This window comes from Phacochoerus africanus, chromosome 14 (assembly GCF_016906955.1).
Source record: "Phacochoerus africanus isolate WHEZ1 chromosome 14, ROS_Pafr_v1, whole genome shotgun sequence".
Lineage (NCBI taxonomy): Eukaryota > Metazoa > Chordata > Mammalia > Artiodactyla > Suidae > Phacochoerus > Phacochoerus africanus.
In genome coordinates, this window is record NC_062557.1 from 2,945,490 (window position 1) to 2,960,299 (window position 14,810).

Here is a 14,810-nt window from a genome sequence, read left to right on the forward strand (position 1 = left end):
CCACCTAGGAGGGTGCCTGGCATGTAGTAGGTGCTCAGCAAACAGCCAGGTGTCTCCTATGCTTGCCGCACAGCTGGGCTTTTATGGCTGCCTCCCCAGTTGGACACAAACCACCGGCCTGTGGTATGAAATTCCAGAGATGTCCCCCCAGTTCTTGGCGCCCCTCCCACCAGCAATGCCTCCCAGAGCCGCAAACCGGGGCTGTTGCTAACGGGCTTCAAATCTGGCTTTTAAAATATATGTATCTTTCTTTGTGATAAAAATTTTTTTCATTTAATTAAAAATGTTGACATTGTGCCTGGACACCCCGCCAGAGAAAGTGGCTATAAATTAAGCATTAAATCTTTAATGGTCCATAAAGAAATATTCATTTCTGGTTATGTATATACTGGATATAAATAGATAAAGAGAGGGCTTTTTTCATCTGGGAGGCAGACTTTTTTTAACCTCAGCTGGATAATCTTGTTAAGTGAATGTAATTAAAAGTTAAATTAATCTGCATCCTCCCCCTGGCTTTGTCTGGGGTGGGGCGGGGAGTGGGGGTGCGAAGGGAAGGAGTGAGTTGGCTCAGGCTGGCTTTAACCCCTCTTGGGGAGACACTGGGTGCTGGCTCAGGAGGGAAGGGCACATCTCCCTCCAAGGCACCCATCAGCCCCCAGGACCCACCTTGGCCTGGCCAGGCTTGGGTGTCACCTTTCCTGGCTCCCTTCCCCAACAGCACCCCGTGGGAGGGTCATCAGGGGAAGCTCAGGGAGCAACTGCCCCGAGCTCCCAGCTCCAAGGAGGGCACGGCCGATGTGGAAAGCACTCAGGGTGGGCTCACGCCAGCTGGTGCCCCAGGGACCTCCGGATTTAGAAAACTTGGGGTCTGTGAGGTTTTGAGACCTGTTTCCCTCTGTGATCCACATTGGCGAGGCTCTTCTCTATACACATTAATGCTTGAAAAGGCAGGAGGTGATGGTCAGAGAGAGGGGAGAGAGGGGTTGACTGGAAGTGGTAAATAGCCAGGATCCTGTGATTCTGGGGCCGTTCCCCTAAGAAGAGTGTGTTAGTTTCTTGTTGCTGCTGGAACACTTAGGACTTAAAGCCACACAGATGTGTTATCTCATAGTTCTGGGGGCCGGAAGTCTGAGACGGGTCTCATTGGGCCAAAATCAGGGTCAGTGGGGCTCTCCTCCTTCTGGAGGCTCTGGGGAGAGTCCATTCCCTCATCTCTTCCAGCTTCTAGAGGCCGCTGCACCCCTTGGCTTCGGGCCCCTCCTTCGAAACAGCCGCAATGGGTGGACTTTCTCACCTCCCGCCGTGTCCCGCACACCTCCTTCCCCGCCTTCCTCCCCCGCACGTGAGGACCCTGGGGTTACACTGGGCTCACCTGGCAAATCCAGGGAGATCAAGTCCAAGGTCGGTTGATTCTCTCTACTAGTACCGTAACCCCCTTCTGCCACATGAACTGACAAAGTCACAGGTCCCCAGGGCAGGGACAGGGACGTTTCATGGGGGTGGGGGAGGCATTGTTCTGCCAACCGCTGGGCCTCTCCCTTCTTACTCACTCCTTGGACAGACTATTGTGATCACAGCCCCCTCAAAATGCATGTCAACTTGGGGTGTCTCTTCAGTCTGTTGGGCCAGAGGAGCTGAAGTGTAGCTTTGTAAAGACATCTGCATGTTCTGATCTTCCGTTGCCTAAGGTGTGACATTGCCCTGAGACTGCGGAGTGGAGCAAAGCTTCCCTCCCTGCAGCGAAGGCCCAAAGACCTGGGGTTGATGATGCTTTCACAGTAGAGCAATCCTGAGTGGTCCCTTGGGGGTCAGGGTGGCGGCGTGGGTGGGAGCTGCTTGAGGGAGGATAAGGGATCTGGGAGAAGAGGGGCAGATGGCATAGGCACTGCGTGAAGCCAGTCGCAAATTCCTCCCGCTCACCCAGCATCGTGTGTAGTGCCGCCACTGCGCGCCACACCTCACTGGGGTCAGGGAGGGCTCCTGGGAGATGGTGCTGTCCGAGGTCAGAGGTGAGACTATGGCCTGGGAGTGGAGGCATGCAGCAGGGGAGGGCTGCGAGCGGAAGGAAGGCAGGTGCAAAGGCCCTGTGGCTGGAGGGAGCTTGTGCTGTCAAGAAACTGACAAGAGACATGTGGCTGGAGCACAGTGTGAGGGGAAGAGACAAGGGAGCCGCAGAGGTGGACAGGGACAGACCACGTGGGGCTGTGTGTGCCAGCCAAGCCCTCCGAGGAGCAGTGGAAGTGTGCTCATGGGAGGGGAGGAGCATGTGCAGACTTGCATGTGAGAGCGTCCTCCTGGCTGTTGAGTGGGAGCTGGAGTGGACGCAGGCCATCGTGGGGCTGGTCCAGGTGAGAAGGGACGGCTTTGGGGCCAGAGAAGTTGCATGTGGGATGGAGGTGGACACAAGCGGACGACTAGAGAGGCAGTCTGGAGGCCGACTGGCAGAATCAGTGATGGATAAAAAGACGGGCACGATGGAGGAGGGGTCAGGGCAGCCCACAGGCGACTTGCTCACGTGGCTGGATGATGGCTCCATTTACTGCCACAGGACCCACCGAGACAGAAGCAGGAGCCTTGCACAGGTTGGGTGGAAGGAGCGAAGATACAGGTGTGAGGTGGCTGGTTGAATTGGCCCGACCCGCACGGACCTCAGCTGAACATACCAGTCAGGCATCTCTGGGACGCAGCTGGAGTGTTAACGGAGCTGGATGGGGAGGAGGCAAAGGGTAAGAAGAAGGGGCCAGATTGAGCCCTCAGGTACCCACTGGAGGAGGCTGGAGATGCAAGGGGGGATGGAGAAGAAAGGGCCAGCGTGGCAGAAGGATGACTGGGAGGATGTGGGCTCAGCCCAGGAGGCATGAGAGTCTGATCAGTAGGCTCTCATTCTGCTGTGAAGTCAAGAAAAACAAAGCTAACGCCACCTGATAACTCTGAGGGAGAGTTTATGGGTGGAGGAAAGGGAATAGGTTTTTTGAGGCATGAATAAGCATGGAACTGCAGGACTCTCTCCTTGACTCAAGAGTAGATCTGTGGTGGGAAGCTGGGGGAGGCGGGGCGGGGCATGGGCTGGTGCCGAGGGTGAGTGGCTTAGGCCCCAGGTGAAGAGATCTGAAGCTTCCCTGAGCCTGCAGGCCACCGTCAGATGTGCGCTGGAGTCAGGTAGTGATGCAGCAGACCCATCCAGCCATGCACTAGGGACAGACTCGTGGAGGCCTGTGGGTCTGGAGTGAGTTCAGGGGCTGCACAAAATTCTGGGAAGAGAAGGGGCCTTTAGCCAGATGGATTTATGGGTGGCAAGGAACAAACAGGTGCAAAGGTGTTGAGAAGGGAGAAGAGCTAGAACCCAGGAGGGCAATTGAGGAAGGATGACAGAGGGGGACATGTGAGGATGCCCAGAGGTTCTGAGTCTGGGGCACTGGATCAGCATCAGCACCACTGGCTGAACTCAGAGGCATAGGCGCTGGGAGGTTGCTCAGGAGGGGTGCTCATCCCTTCTCTGTCTCACACCTCGAGTCTGCATGTTTCCTGGCACAGGTAACCAGGTGGCAATGTCTGGAAGGGACTTGGGGAAGCCGGGCTGGATGCCTTGATGTAGGAGTTTTAGAGGATGGAGGTGGATGGAGCCAGGACAGAGACAAGATGGTCCAGGCGTGTGTCTCTGGGAAGAGAGGGAGGCAAATGGGAGGGAAGCCAGGGGAGTCTCTAAGGAGGCTGAGGGGGCAGTTAGGGAGCACAGACCCCCAGGAGGAAGGGGTGTCTGTCCGAGGAGACTTCCTATGGCACATCAGCCCTGCTCCCTGGTTTCCAAAAATCAGATGTCCTCCAAGAGCGGCAGGGTGCGTGAGCCTCACCCGACACGGGCATCCACTGAAGCAAACGTTCATTCCGCTCTGACTGCCCAAGGTCTGCCCACACCTTGAGATCTGCTCATTGAAGAGTCCTCATCAGGGACACCTCCTACACCAGGTCACTTTGGTTATTGTCACTTAAAGTCCCGACTGTCAGCCTCAGGGCCTCAGGAAGGTAAGCAGAAACCCACTCACAAATGACCGTGCGCTCTGTCCATCTCAGCAGAGGCTTTCGGTGAGTGGAAGACAGTGGCTCTCGGTTATGAACTAGACCAACTGTTGATCCAGGCACGATCCACAAATTAGCTGCTTGTCAAGGAGGGTTAGTCGCAGGCAGCTGTTCGCCAGGACATGGGTCTGATAGAAGTCCAGGTTCGCTTTTTACTTCTGAGGCTGTTTCCATAGAAGACTCTGAAATTGATAACGCGGGCAGAGATGTGTTAATCCCAGAAGGTAATCGCACAGCAGTAATAGTCTTTTTGAGGTGGTTCTGTCGGAGGCAGTCAAGTCGAGCCAGCAGCCTCCGAGCTGCACCAAGTGCTAACTGAGTCTCTGCCCTCCCCTCAGGGAAGCATTTGGGTGTCATCCCTTAAAATCTGCTCCCTCCGGTGAGAGACGGGACGCCGAGGGCGAGGCCAGCAGGTGCAGCTGGGAGGGTGAGGGCAGTGGGTATTGGGAGGGAGCCCAGGATTTGTTTGGGGCAGGTGGGATAGGACACACAGACATGAACATGACTCCTAATGGGAGGTTTTGTACTCACAGTTCCCTAGAAACAGGAGGTGTGCATGGAGGGCCACTCAGGGCAGCACCAGGATGGGGCAGGAGGCAGAGGGAGTGGGAAAATGTGGGCAAGAGCCTGTATTGTAGTTTCTGGGGGGTGAAGCAGGTGAGGCAGGGCGAGCAGGCTTGGGATGAGCTAGCTGGGTGATTTCAACTAGTAGTTGGGTGGGTTCCAGGCATACAGGTCATCCCAAGTTGTCTGGTACCTGGCTCTAGGGTGGTTAGGGCAGGTGGACAGTGGCCTGGCTAGTGAGAGCCCCTAGAGAAGGTGGGGGGTGGGCTTTGGGTTGTAGGTTAGTACATGAAAGGCGGCTCCCTGGGGAGTTGTCTGCTGTCTCCAGGACTTAGCTGGCCCTGGGAGGGGCAGCCCCTCCAGGGTCAGCAAGGCCCGAGGTCTCGAAGCCTCAGGAGAAATTCTCAGAAGGCTTCACAGCCATCCCAGGCTGGACCAGACTGTGGAATAACCTCTGACAGAAGCGCCCAGCATAACCAGGGACTTCTCTCCCTTTGGGGGCCAGGGAAAAGCTGCAGATACCCAATCCCAGGATTTTTCCCAGAATGGACCTCTCTGTCTCGCTTTTCTCTATTTCTCCAAGTGATTGTCTGGTTGTTGCGTTCAATTCAGACAGTTCTGTTCGCTGCCTGTCTTCCTCGTGGCATTTACAGAAGCCAACGGGGCAGAAGCCCGGAGCTGGCTGAGCTTCCCACAGTGGTGCTGGGGCATTCACGGCCTGGACCCACCTGGCTCCTGGGACTGTACAGACAGCTCCCAGCCCTCTCAGCTGAGTCTCTGCTTTTTTTTGTAAGTAGGTTGATGGAGATAGCTTTCTGAAAATCTTAGAGGAATGAGCAGGTTGGTTTCTTAGGGGATTCGCTCAGGAAATGAGATTTTGCCCGTCTCCCAAAGGAGAAAGGGTACGTCTAAATTATTCATAGCCAAACATGCTTGTCTAAGAAGCCAGCAGAGGCGACGGTCTGCCTGCCAGGTGACGCTGTCTGTCCCGTGGATGAACTCAGCTCCTCTCCCGTCTCCACCAGCCTCCCACCCCCGACGAGGGCTCTGCGTCGCAGGGCCAGACCAGCCTGTCTCAAGGAGAGGCAGCGAGTACATCGCCAGGTTTCTGAGGAGCACCCACAGGAGACACGTCCCAACTCTGGCTGGGAACACGGCCCAGGGTGACGCTCGGCGCGGGAGCCGCTGGCTTTTAAAGAAACAGAAGGGACGGGAGCCAAGTGGAGACTGGACGGCCGCCCAGAGCTGCCGTCACTGGACTCCACTTCAGCCAGGGTTCAAGAGAACGAGGCAGCGCCCAGCTCCCCGGGGGAGCAGCTCAGGCGGGCCCTTTACCTTCCTGAGAAAGGACAGCCTCCTCAGCGAAATCAGACCCCAGCACACTCAGGTGACCGAGACAGGGGCGTCCCCCGCCACCGTCCACCCTGTGCACGCTGCCGTGCCCCTCCTGCGCAGATGCCACACATATGTCTTGAGTGACCGAATGAACGAACTTGGAGACAGGGGACTCGTAAAGTCCAGCGCTCTTCAGGGGGCACACGACCTGGGGTGGCATCGAGAACGACTTGGGGAACGCAAGTCGGCGATCGCTTTCGGCTGGCACTCCCCCCGTGTCCCATAGACGGTTCTGCATCCGGTTTCGTAACCACATTACATAAAACAGAAATGTGTTGATGGGTAGAATTCCAGATCAGAGAACAGGAGGAGGGGAACAGAATGGAAAAAGAAGGCTCTGGAGGCTTTGAAATACAACCAGCAAGGCTGAGCCGTATTTGCTTTTTCCTGAACTTGCTAGCGGCCAGAGCAAAACGGAAAACATGGCTGATTGCATGATTTTTCGTTGTCTTCAAAAGTGGCTTAAAATGTTCATTGACAGATGAATAAATAGCAAGAGTGGTCTATCCATTCGGTGGAATATCCGCCGGCCTTTAAAAGGTACAAAATTCTGACATCTGCTATCGCGGGCGAACCTCGAGGACTTACACTCGGGGAAATGAGCCAGTCACAGGAGGGAAAACCGCGGGATTCCATGCGCACAAGGTCCCTGGAGGAGTGGGATGCGCAGAGATGGAAAGCGGGGCGGAGGGCGCCCGGGGCTGGAGGAGGGAGGCAGGGAGTTAGTGTCCCGTGGGGACAGAGTTTCAGTTTGCAAGAATGAAGAGGTTCTGGAGGCAGTTGGCATCGAGGATCGCACAGCGATGTGAAGGAACCTGCCCCTGAGTTGCACCCCTAAAAATGGTTCAAATGGTCAATTGTGTACTATATACACTTCCCCACTAAAAAAAGTCAAACAACCCCCCAAACCCCAAACAAACTAAAAAATGGATTCAAACTCCCCCTCAAAGGACCAGCAGTTTGCCTGGAGTCCTTCGGTCTGAAAGGTGTTTCCGAGGACCTGATGACCAGATGCTAGCCTGCCTGCCGGGCGGGGCCCCTCTCCTGGGCCCTGGGCTCCCCACCCCCTAGTTTGCGTTAGAAAGAACAGGCCTTGGAGGGCTGAGCGGTAGGGGCTGAGCAGGGTCAGAACCAGAACGGAGGGCCAGTGGGGAGGAGGAAGGGGCCGCGCGGGCCAGGACCAGGGCCGGAGGGGAGCAGCAAGGCTGGGGGCGGACGTCGTGGCAGGACTGTTCTAAGGTGTCTGGAGAAGCTGGCAGATTCACATCCTGAGGCTGCCGTTAACACATTCCCACAAACTGGGGGCTTTACAACCACCAAAAATATTCTCTCACAGTCCCAGGGGCCAGTCGCCTGAAGTCAAGGTGTCAGCGGGGGCATGATCCCCCCAGAGGCTCTAGGGGGGGAAGCCTCCTGCCTCCTCCAGCTTCCGGAGGCCCAGGCTTTACTTAGTCACTGCTCAGGAGTCCCAAACAGACAGAAGGGTTTGCAGACCTTGGGTACCAAAGCCACGTGTGTCCTGCCACCAGTGGACCCACGACGGGCAGCAGGGCTTTCCCCACCCTCTGCCGGCACATGGGACAGGGTCAGCTGTGCGGTCACTTCTGCGGGCAGAGGGTGAGCTCGCGTGCTCCTTGCCCCCTGGAGCAGGACTGAAGGCCTCAGAGGACCTCAAGGGGGAACTCTGCTTGGGGGGCCATGAGCCCTGCCTGGGCTTCCTGGGAGAGGGGACTGGGCTGCTCCAAGCACAGAGTAACCTCACCCCTACCCTGCTGCCTTGTGGGGGCCCATCAGGGGTGGCCTTTCCCCCGGTGACCTGCAGGCTGTGTGCTCAGAACCCAAACAGCCCCTGTAGCCACTCTGATGGCCAGAACCTGCTAGAACTTCCTAGTCTCCCTTGCAGTGCCTCAAGATCCCTGAGCCACGAGCCAGCTGCCCTTCTCTCCCCTCTGCCTCCCTCTCCTCCCTTCCTGTCCTCTCTGTCCCCTCCCCTCGTCTCCCCTGCTCACCCCACCCCATCACTCCCCTGCTCTCCCCTGCTCTCCCCATCCCATCACTTCCCTCTGCCTCCCTCCCCTACTCTCCTGTCCTCTCCCCTTCTCTCCAAAGGTGAATTTCTTTTTGTGCGAAGAGAAAAAACCCTTTAAATTGATGACCATCATCTAAAATCTTGTTTAATCCACCTATAGTTAACTTTTTATTTATAAAATTGCACCCTTCACCTCCAATTCCCCCTTAGGGAGACTGCACAAAATAGGCTATTTAATTAAATCCAAAGTAACACAACAAGAGGAGCAGTGGACAAGCAGGGTTTTTTAATGCTGCCTCAGTACCATCTACTTGGCCTTGCCCTGCCCCAGAAGGTCTGGGGGATCAGGCTTGCTGAGTAGGGACCCTAACAAGCATCGTGACCGGAGTGGGGAAGGGGTCCTAAGAGCCTTCCTGGTACTGACCAATGCCCTGCAGCAGCCTGTACACCACCAGATAAATCTGCTCTGAGCCAAAACAAAAGCCCAGCATCATTGTTGCACATTTGGAAAAATGCAGAAAGAAAAAAGCAAAGGAAAGAGTAAATACTGGAACCTGTGTGGCATGAACTGAATGTTTGTGTCCCCTGAAATTCGTATGTGGATGCCGTAACCCCCACTGCGATGGTGTTAGAAGGGGGGGGTCTTTGGGAAGTGGGTGGAGTTCAATGAGGTCATGGGGATGGGGCCCTTGGGGGGGTTAGTGCCTGTGTTAGTGCCCTCCTTGTCAGGAGAGACAGCACAGCGCTCTTCCTGCCCTGAGGACCCAGCAAGAAGGAAGCCATCTGCAAGCGGGGAAGCCGGCTCTCACCAGCACCCAACCCCGCCAGCAACCAGACCTCAAACAGCCAGCCTCCCCAACTGTTGAAGGGCCCCCCGCCCCCCCGCCCGCCCTGGCTGTGGTACTTGGGCATGGCAGCCCGAGCTGACTCAGACGCCCAAGCTTCCTCCTGCAGAAATGGGTCCCTGTTGTCACTGGCGGCCTCCTCAGGGCCATTCGCATTGACAAGCACATCCCTCCCCAGACAGCCCCGCCAGGACAGGCCGCTTTCTCTTCATCCTGGAACCCAGGGGTCTGCGGCTCCCTTGGTTCCTCTGGCCAGTGGAGCTAAGAACACAAGAGTTCCGAAATGATGGATTCTCCAAACCTCCCTCCCCAGAGCGCGGCCCGGGGCGGGTAGTCCTTCAAGTGAAGCGGACCCGGATGAGATCTGAGCATCCTTTTACCCACCTGGAAGTCAAGGATAATAATGCTTACCTTGTGGGCTGGTCTGAAGCGTGTCATGTATATTCAGTGTCTGGCACATAATAGATGCTCAATAAATAGGAGCCACGATGGCTACTAGTAAATTGACCTGAGCGGACAGGAGGAGACACAACCAGTCACAAATACATGTTCTACTTTCTCCACTCCTTTCTACTCCTGCCCCGCAGTCCAGTGACTCGGCCCCTGGCCGGGGGCGGAGGGAGGAAGTCCAGGAGACGTGAAAGAGCCCAGAGTGAGAGGGGTGGTCTGGGCCATAACAGGATGGGAGTTTTTCCAACAAGGCTTTTTGCATGACTCACACTAAAAATAGGTTTTACTAATAGATGTGTGTTCTTTTCATTCCAAGGGGGATACAAGCAAGTTGGGGGTTAATTTCCGAAAAATTCAATGTTTTATGGGCAGGAGATTACACAGGTTAAAGGGAGTGACCTCCGTCATTTGGATGGAGTTGATTAAAGCCAGGAACTCATGCTTTTGAGAAGAATTGCGGAGAAAAGTCCTTTTGGAGGGGGCGGCGGTGAAGGTGGCAGATTAAGCTGTGAACTGGTAGAGCCTGGGGTGAAGGAGAGCTGAGCAGGGAGACCATGAGAAAGGGGCCCCCGTGGAGGGGGGAGTGTCCATCCATGACAGGACCCCAAGGAGCACATATCACTCCAGAAGGACCTTGTCCTGTTCTTCCAAACTGTCGTCCGGGTCTGATCCCTCGCAGCAAGCACTTACCTGCTGGTTGCTTGTTCACCAAGTGTCTACTGCCTCTGTGTGTGTTGGTCCCACTCCAGGCGCTGGGGACACGGGGCCTCAGAGATACTGGGGGCAGGGAGGGTGTCATGTCTAGTGGGCAAGTGCTGGGCAGTGGGGACTTCCCACCCCAGCAAACGGAGGGCAGCTCTGCTCTGGGGAACTCCTCGCCACCAAAGCCCCCCAGGGGAAAGTCTGCCATTTGTAGCTCAGCTAACTTCGTGCAGAGGCTGTGCAGGGGGGCTGGGCTGGCTGGAGACCCTCCGAGCTTCGCGAATGCTTCCTTGGGCTTTGTTGAAGGGTCTTTCCACGGGGCACTCGGGAACTCAGCACCCTGGTCTGATGAGCTGTGCTTCTCCATGAACCTGACCGTAGAGGCAGAAATCTCCGTAAGTGACCATCCCGCTGAGTGGCTGAGAGCCGTGTTTGCTAACTGCGAGGCTGAGAATCAGCTCCGTGTTTCCTGACCCACCAGCACTCCCATGGCGGGGCGGGGGGGGGCTCAGGAAGGCCCGTGGAGTGGAGCGAGCCCTGGGCTCCTCCTCCCCCAGACGGGGTGGTGGGCGAGGTGCGAGAGGAGAGGCTGGAGGGTGTGAAATGGGAAAGGCTGGGGACGTGGAGGAGGAAAGAAGCCAGTGTTCATCTCAGAAAGGCCAGGCCAGGCCAGCCCCGTCAGGCTCACGCCAGGAGGGCGGCCGGGCCCCAGCAGGAGTGGGTCCACCCAGGGCCCACTCCCTTTCTTTCAAGCAGCAAGAGTCTCCGGAGAGGCATGGGGGGAAATTCATCCGGGGGCGGGGTGGGGGCGGTCTGTACATGGACAGAGGACAGGAAGAGCCAGGGAACCCTGAGCCTGAAGCACCATGGAAGTAGGCAGGACCCCCGAGTGCCACTGGTGGCGGAGGCATTAGGCACAGCAGCCCTCCTAACCGTCCCTCTGCTTCGGGCTCTTTCAAAACGCAGTGGTCCTTTGAAGATGGACGTGGGTTCCAGCTCTGAGTCTCCGCACATGGACCGAGCTGGGTTCAAATGACATAGATACCAAATATTTTGCTTTGACCAAATAAGGACGTTTGTAACCATGGGCCACATTTAGGAGAACTCAAGGAGTGAGTGAGAAGGACGTTAGGGTGGGGGAGGTTGGGGGGGATGGGAGTGGGGGGTGCCTTGCCAACCCTGATCTGTGCCCATGTTCCCGGAAGACCAGCAGCATCCCTGCGGCTTCGAGAAAATCTGTGAGTTGGGCACAGTGGATAAAGGAGTTGTGGGCGTTGTTTGGGTAGAGGAGAGGCAAGGACAGGGAGCGAGGAGGTGCCCCACCCCAAATCCTGGCCACGCCAGGGTCCTCCTGCCCAGCAGAGCAGACACCGCCCCCACCCCAAGCCTGGCTCCGGTGCTCTTGGCCCAGACCGCCGCTTTGGCCTATGTGTATGTTTGCTCACTGGGGCTGGATGGATTGAATTAAATGGAACTAAATTGAATTAAACTGGGAGGAAAACTCACTTTAAGAAAAGAAACCAAGAAAAAAAGTCAACAATAAGAAAATCCTGCAAATCAACTGAAGGCCGCAGTCGATGCAAGTTGATTGCTTCAATCCATCTCGTTTTGTAATGACGCCTTCATTTGGTGGTGGCTTCTGATGGCTTCGAGTCACTTTGTGAGCTGTGTGTGGACGTGTGCCAAAAGCAGTTGCTCCTGCCATTTTGCTGGGGCGGTGGGGAGGAGAAGGCTTCAGGGGGCTACCCCTGCCCATGATGGCCTCTCGTTGGGAGGTTCAAGTTCAGCCACACCTTGGCCCACAGCCCTCCCTGCTGCGGCTGCTGGGGTGGGGGTCGGGGTCCGTGACATAGCGCCTTTGTGGTTTGCACAACAAACTCTAAGGCGTGCCGAGCAGGCGACAAGCAGTAATGTTCTCCTTCCATTTTTAATTCTCTTCCGCCTGTGGGTGAGAGGCAGTGCAGCACAGGGGGAACCTGCCAGCAAAACCCGGCTGCCCAGTTACTGGTGGTGCAGTTACTCAACCAGCGTGCTCCTCAGTTTTTCCATCTGAAAAATGGGAGTAGTAAAATATGCAGAATAAGTGGCAGCAGCTGCCTGCCCTTCCTGGTGATGTTGATGGCAATAACGACGGTGAGTTGCCGCATCTCAGGAAAGAGACCCCGTCTGACCGCCTTGCGATTCCAGAAGCTTTTCACTTGTTTTTATCTGTTTATGCTAAGTTAAAAAAAAAATGCACACATACGGTGGGGAGGCAGGTGGGAGTGACTGCTTAATGGGTATGTGCTTTCCTTTGGGGCGATGAGAAAGTTCTAGAACCACATACGATGGTGGTGGCGCAACAGCGTGAATGTGTTTAATTTGATAGCGCTAAATAGTACACTTTAAAGTGGTTGAAATGGTAAATTTTCTGTTATGTGTATTTTAACCACAATAAAAATAGATGTGCAAGATAATGTACATATAAAGTTATGAAACATTACTGAAATAAATAAGGCAAATAATAAATAAGTCCAGAAACACACACACCCCCTCATTTCCAACCTCTGAAGTGCCTGGTGAAAAAGGGCAGGATTAGGGGTCCAGATACACCTGTGTGGTCCCCAGGCCCGAGGCGATCAGCTTTGTGACTCTAGGCCAGTACCCTGGCCTCCTGGCCCCAGGTTCCTGGATTATAAAATGAGTTAGTACCTGGTCCCTGCTAGTCTGACACCAGCTCTGAGCTGTTCCTGCTGATGGAAGCTCCTGGAGGCTGCACCTAATTCCAAACAACACACAGGCGTGGATTCAGAAATCGTGTCTCCAGTGGGATTTAAAATTCTCTTACTTCCCTTGAAGCAGTAGCCCCCGCTTTGCTTAGTGTCGGATTTGCCTGTGCCATGTCCCACACCGGGAGACACCTGGGGAGGTGGGAACAAAGCAGCACAGGTGACGCGGGATCCCAGTGTGAGGGTACATGCCACCAGCCACACTTGCAGATGACCTCAGAACCAGGGGAGCTGAGGAAGAAAAGGGGCAACTCAGAGTTTGGGGCAAAGGAAAGAAAGAGGGAAAACCCGAAGGACCCCCCCGGAGCCGCGGGGGGTGCGTTTGGGGATCTGGCCGACAGGCCGGCGGCACGCTGTTTCCCTTTGGCTCTGTCTGTGACATCAGATGGCGACTCGCAGCCGCGCTGGCCCTGCAGACGGATGGATGGCGGCAGTGGAGGTGAACCTGGGCAGGTTTTCTCGGCCTCCCGGGGAGATAATGCCTCCTCCTCCAGACTCGACTAGTCAATGAGCACATCGCAGCCAGCAACCCAACCTGCGATGGCAAGCCACGTTGACTCTAATTCCCTCTCCTTTCTCTTTTTTTTTTTTTCTTAGAGCCCACACTGCCTCGGGAAAAATTGGCTGAATAAAAGGTATGAAGATTTTCTCTCTTTCTTCCTGAATAGCGTTTGACAGACATGCGCATGTGGAACATCCTGGGAGCTGCTGACAGTGGATGCCAGGGGTTCGGGGTTTCCTAGACACTGGAGGGAGGGGAGTTTGGGGGCAGGGTGTGTGGCCTGTTTAGCTCTTGTCCCCCAATGGGCCGGCCCAAAATGTGCTGGGAAGGCAGGACTGGAGGGCCGGCAGGGCCGGGAGAGAAACGAGGAACAGGAGTTTGTGTAAACGCCGCGCTGCTGGGCTGTGGCCAGAGAAGCTGTGCCGACTCCGTCCTGGTGCCTTCCCTCCCCCTTCTCCACCCTGGGTACCGGTGCCCAGGGTGTACCCCCGGGCTGCACGGCCTTTGGAACCGAGGGCAGCTCTGCTCACTGGTCCAGGGTGGTCCAGCTCCCCTCTGTGGCCTGATCTCCTTGGGAAGGGGGCTCCGTTCCCAGCGCTGACGCCCGCGGGGGTACTGGACACATCTGACCAGAGCCCTGGGTCCCTGCGTCCCTTCCACCTGCTGCGGATCTCTTTCGTAGAGTCCCCTGTAAGGTTATACTTTGGGGGAAAGGTTATTATAAAAGTAATGCATATTTGTTGTGAACAAAATTAGAAAATGCAGGTTGGCTATGTATTTGTAACCCTAGGGCCCCGACAGGCTTCTCCTCGTGGGCTCCTGGGTCTCAGGCCGTAGGTGCACAAGGACGGCAAAGCCCGTCCGCAGATCAGAAACGGAATGAAGCTGTCAGATGGGAGGAGGCTGACGCCTTCATGAGCCAAACACTGGAAATTTAGTTTGCTGGTCCCTTTGGTATTGTTTTTGCTCCAAGCCCACCCTTGGTCCAGAAGTGGGCATTAGCCAAGTGGAGCTCCACTTGGCCAGGGAGCTTTGTCCTGGAAGCCACTCAATGCAGGCCACAGGGGCTGTGTGGGGAGACAGCAGGGACTCTGCTCACTGGCTTTCCATCAGGATCCTCTTCATGGGGTCCTGGGCAACACATGACAGAGTCCCCAGGGAGTGACGTCCTGTTTCGATGGGTATTCGATGCGTTTCTCCATGGGGGGGTGGAGAGAAAGTGCAGTTGGCTTTGGTCTCACGCTCTTGACCCAAGCGGTCTAACCACAGGGGTGGCGGCTTCGCACGCAGCCTTCTTGCCATGCCGTGGTCTCGTTTTCCGAGGAAGTGTGCCAGTGAGTCCTCAGGTGAATCTGTCTGTGGGGCAGGGAGCCCATTTGTGCTCTAAGGAATGATGTGGGGATTTGCTGGCTTGAAGTTTTTAATCACTCTATCAAAAAGGTATAACGCTTGCACAAGCAGCCATGGGTACTTAGAGC

The 14,810-nt window shown here is 55.8% G+C and overlaps 1 protein-coding gene across 4 annotated transcripts in view; it reads left to right on the top strand.

The window, feature by feature from the left end:
- Positions 1 to 14,810, top strand: part of RBFOX3 (RNA binding fox-1 homolog 3) — a 431,817-nt gene that overhangs the window by 293,952 nt on the left and 123,055 nt on the right. For all 4 annotated transcript variants that reach the window (XM_047758490.1, XM_047758492.1, XM_047758493.1 and 1 more), the window contains exon 4: positions 13,428 to 13,465. The gene's annotated coding sequence lies outside the window, so the exon portion shown is untranslated. The remainder of the gene's footprint in view (positions 1 to 13,427; positions 13,466 to 14,810) is intronic.